This window comes from Pygoscelis adeliae, unplaced genomic scaffold (genome assembly GCF_000699105.1).
Source record: "Pygoscelis adeliae isolate BGI_AS28 unplaced genomic scaffold, ASM69910v1 Scaffold404, whole genome shotgun sequence".
Classification (NCBI taxonomy): Eukaryota; Metazoa; Chordata; class Aves; order Sphenisciformes; family Spheniscidae; genus Pygoscelis; species Pygoscelis adeliae.
Window position 1 is genome coordinate 957,144 of NW_008824598.1, and position 5,578 is coordinate 962,721.

Here is a 5,578-nt window from a genome sequence, read left to right on the forward strand (position 1 = left end):
GCGTCCCCGGCAGCGAACCTCTCCGGGCGTCCTCTGCTCGGGGCGCCGGGTGAGGGCCGTCTCCTCGTGGGACGTTTTCATCCTTCGCTTAGGCTGTCTTTAACGGGTAGTTCTATTCAGTAGACTCTTTGGGGCTTGTTTTACTTTGGGCTACTTAAGTGGTTTCTGCATGACAGTCCTGTTGAACTTTGTGATCCAGCTCTGCGATGGTCACTGTGTTTGGTGGGCTTCCCAAACCGCGCTCTAGATGGTGGTGGGTATTCATAGTCCATTTGTGATGTTCTTGAAAAGCGTTTTAGGAGCTGAATATTAAGCACTGTCCAGTCTGTTGTTTTGTAGGTATAGCTTCTTGAATAACAGGACATGTAAACATGCAGATTAAATTAATCTACATTTTGCCTCATTTTTAGGAAATACATCTTCGACTAATGTAAGGAGGATTTGGCTGTGTTAAAGAGTATAGTCAGAGTCAGTAAAATGCTTCAGAGCCCGTTTAGATCTCTTACTATTCAGGATGGCATTTAAGCTTACACTTAAGGCCAAATGCTTGCTGAAATCCTTCATTTCAAAGGACGTTAAGACCTTAAGACTTGTCTTGAATAGTGCTGCTTCTAGATGTAGTTAATTTTGTCTGGCCAAAGGTACCATATATATTGGGGTGGATCCTGTAGTGCTTACTCCATCTGACAGTAATAGAAGTTTTGCCCATTTGAGACTGCAAAGAAAACAAATAAGCAATAACGGAGAAACAGACAATGAGGCTGAGTTTAATGTGTACACAAAATCTGCTCTCTGCCATACTATCTGAACTGCTCTGTTTGTCTTTATATAAAAACATGTCAGTCATCAGACAAAATTATGTCTTTTTTTCAAATACTGCTTTGCAGCTGTTTATATGGTATTTATTGATTGATACATCAGCTAACGGTCTTTGAAACTTTCATTTAGGGACTAGAACAAAGGAGGAAAAGAAAAGAAAACCTGGAGTTTTTCTACATAGTAGTAGTAATGCACTACATAGGAAGTCTTGTGAAGCACAGAACATACAAGATATGTTGTTGATAACTGCTGCCATTTTTGGCTGCCTTATATCAGTGTCTCTGAGTCTCTTACTCTCTGAATCTCCCTGGGATGCCAGCAAGAATAACCTCTGAACATTAATTTGTCTAGCTGATATATTGTACGATCATCATTAAATCCAGGAATTAAAATTTGATAAAAGTGAGAAAATGAAAGAACGCATGCTTATCAAAGCCTGTTGAACAATGGTTTCCCACAACAACATTGAAATTGGGTTCGTATACATCAGGAAGGGCATTGTCTGTTTAATTTGGATGGAAACTTTTCAAACAGGCACGATGTGTCTCCTTATCTACTGTCCAAGAATAGCAATTTCTGTAGTGTTCCATACACCAACTTTTTATTCTTTTATTACTAACCCACTCCCAGAAATACTGCTTTAAGCTATACCCTTTTAATTAATGCAATTTCTTTTTTTTTTTTTTTTTTAATTTATTGAATGTAGTACTAGTGTTTTGGGTTTTTTTCCCAGATACTTGAGTTAGTTAGTATTCATATTTCTAACCTTTCAGTGTACGTCTCTTAATCTCACTTTTTTTTTCCTTGGTGGGGGTCTCTGTTGGTATTCGTAATCCCTTCTAATTAATTTAGCAGTGTTTATATGCCAATTAACTTATGTTCTGTTTAGTTCCCTCAAAACACTCAAAGTAAGGTGTTAAAAAAGCCTTAACCTTACTCTATTTCTTTCACCATCCTGCTTCTCCCAAAACTTAATTCATTGAAACATAGTGTTACCATAGAGAGACTAAATCCTAGTTTCCTGTAGACAATCACCTCTTTGCTAGAGGAGATAACAGAAGACTGAAGGATTTTCTTTTTCCTAGTCAGCTTGCAGTATCCACAATCTCTCTCAAAACATTGCATCTGTAGTAAGTGGCTCTTCACTTTCATGAATCTTGAACCCCTGATTTCATCCCAGCCTTATGTATCTGGTCACAATGTGATAAGAGCTGCAAGAGAATGTTGTTTTATGATGAGCAGGGCATGATTAGCTACACAGTCTTCACTGGTAATTTCCTTCTCATTTACTCATCTCATTTTTCTGGACCAATCATGGCCAAGCAAAAGAAGAGGAGAGTGGGCACTAAATCATTCTTCACGATTTTAAAATTTATATTTCAGCCCCTGCTTCACAATGGATTTCCCAAATTAATAGATTTCTATTACACTTGCAGAAGTTTAAATAATATAGCCAGCCAGACCTGTCTCCTGATTTTTGTTTAAGACAGCAGGTGGCAATATAGTTTCAAGCATCTCTTGAAAGTTTAACTTTGTCATACAGAAAATCATCTTGCAAGGACTCTAAAACCAATATTTTTTTCAGAAACAACAAGTTTCACAGTCCATTTGGATTTCTTTTTATTTAAATATTTTATAAATAAAACATCAGTGTTTTGCTAGACAAGTGTGAAAACAGGTTCTTTCAAAAAGCTGATAGTAGTTGATCGAATGCTGCTATCTGAAGCTGTGAATAAAACTAATTTTTAAATTATGTACCTGCCAACCTACTCTATAGCCTGCTCTTTTATCAAGATGTCCACAGGTAAGGCTGTTTTTCTGTTCATAGTGAACCTTTCCTGAGGTGTCCAGGACAATACCAGAATTAAGATTAAATCGTCCTTTTAATGCAAGTCACAGTGGTTTCAGGACTTGGAAAAAAACCAGTACTATTCTATTCTTTGTCTACAAGTTAAGACCATCTAGAAAATTTGTTCTACACATACAGAACTGGAGGTTCCAGAATGGGGTAGGGTTGAGGGGGTACAATATGCAGCCTTAATAGATAATTAATCACAAGTCTGTTTCAAAAAGCCACCCTAATATTAAAGAGCAATTCAGACTCTTAAGATCAGGTTGTTGGCTGTAGCATTATGGGGGAGGGGAATGCTTTCAAAGTGACAGAATAAATCTGGCCCCTATATTCTATATTTAATTCTGTTCTATATTTAGTGCTGTTTGTAAATGAATATGCATGAAATGTTACAGAGAATTCATACATTACAGTAGATTACAGGAAGGCTATAATACAATTGTACTACTACATCACTATTCAGTTTTGATAGATGCAGAAAATGGATCACTTTTTTGTTTAGGTCATACCAGTTCTACAGTAAATATCTACAGAATCAACAGTTAATCATGTGCTCATCACTGTGGTTTGGTAAAACTACATGTATTTATTTTTGGTATCATTAACAAAAAAAGTGAGAATCAGGGAAGCTGGAACAGTCACCTTTTAGCCCGCTCTGAATTCATCCTTCATCCCTACTTCCCAATTATATTGTCGGTGTGCTGTTTTACTCCTTGCTTTCAGAACTCTTGGCTCCGTGCATGGGAGCATTTGCATAACTTTTAGTCATTGAGATTATTGCTACCCTTTCTGACTTGCAGGGAGAAGTCAAAATTTTTGCCTTGCTGTATTTGAAGGTCTGGCTAAGAGTTATTAAACTTTAGATTTTTTTTAAACCATTTTTTAACCCAAATGTTACACCTTATTTGCGCAAAATATATGTCTAAGGGCAGCAGAGGCTTCAGGATGAAAAGAGTAAGGCTTGATTAGTCTAAATGAAGAAATTCAGTCATTCGTTTACTTGTTCAAAAAGAAAAATCCCCTATATTTGATCTTGTTGTAGAGCAAAGGAGTATATCAAATGGCCTGTTGATTCACCAAAATCATATCCTCAAGAGACTTACATTTACATTCTGCCCTGGGGTGCACATTTCATTCTGAAGTAAATGTGTATATGTGCACCGTGAGACAAAAACTGGGCCTCCTCACTACATGGAACTTGAGCACATACACTGTTCCGTAAGACTCAAATGGAAAAAAGTAAAACATGTTTAAGTGAGTTTTGTCAGGGAGGAAGGAGTTAACCGGAATGTACCTTTGCTCTTAGTTTGGCTAGTAGTCTTACTGTAAATTCAATACATAAAGCATGGAAGTATCTATACTCCTTTTACTCTGTAACTTTAAATTGTCTTTGTTGAATTGAACGGGCTGTTGCCCTATCTTCAGATACAAATATCTGAAGCAGAACTGGTTTGGCTTGCATATAACATGTCAAATTAATTCTTTAACAGCTACACCATAGATGAAGTTGGCCAAAATAATTTTACTTTGTGTACTACTTTATCAAATGCCTGAAAGACTTCCATTTTTGAAGGATCATATTTTGTTAAGTGCAAGATTTTTACATAATTAAATGCAAATAAGCAGATTGTAACTGGTGTAAAAGGATTTTTTACACTGTAAAAAAAAATTTTTGCTTCCATTAATGCACACTTGGCTTTGTACTATCATGAAGGCCAGATAACATCTTTTTCTTTTTTTCCTTTCAAACTACCAAATTCCCACATTAAGAGGCAGAACTATAAAAATATCCAATGTCCCATAACTGAACCGCAGTTTCACAAGGAGTCCCTATGTAATGTTTTAACATAGGTTTAACATAGGTTAACAAGAGTTTTAACATAGGTTGCATCAGGTAGTAAAACTCCAGCCTTAACTTGTGGTTTTATCTTCCCTGTATCTTTTCACTAGATATGAAATTAATTGTCTCCACTGACATACATTTTTTTAAATATGTGACTATGGAATCTACATATTATCATTAGGCCTTTTTGTATTTTGGACTGGATGCTTTAGCCGTGCATTCCAAACTCTTATGTGGATAATATATCTATTCATGACATTATGTCTCATTGTATGGACTATAATCTAACTTGCTATGCTTCTGTATTATAATTAACTTTTGTAGTTTTATTTAATGATTCTTGTCTGCAGAATTTCATGTGAATATTAGAATCCAACATAATGGGCATGATAGGAGTTGACGCAAAATATCTGAAGAAATCTAAAGATTATGTTTCCTGTTACTGCTTGTCCAAAAATATTATTTAAAGTGCTTATGCTTTTAGGAAGGAGAATAGAGGAGATAATACTTGTTTCTGTAATGCAAGGACTGTTGGAATGCTTGCAGGAATAAAGTTACCAGGCTCTATTTCATTTCCTGATAAATTAATCACCAGCATTCCTAAGTCCTTGATTTACCATTCCAGAGGACTGAATAAAAATTCTTTCAGGCTACATCCATTTCTCCTAAGGATCATGAAACACTATACAAAGCACTTCAATCACTCATTAATTAAACTTTCTAATAGCCCACATAAGCAAGGTAAGAGGATGAGATTTCAGTGGGAGGTAAGTGTTATTAAAGTCCCATCAGGGGTCTGTCTTGATCTTCAGACACATAAATACCATTAATATCTGGTCTTAAGTGACTTAAGAGAACAAGTCCTATTGATTTTTCAGTCATTTACATACTCACGAAAACCCCACTCAGGATTGTTATGCTTGTTTTCTAGGTGGATAAATGGATTGGCACAATGATTAAATTAAACATTGTTAGTGATAGCTTCTGGAAGCTAGAACGATGGGGTTTGGCCTGGGATTGGGTTTGTAAATGCATTTACAATACAAATGCAGCTGAGAGGGTCC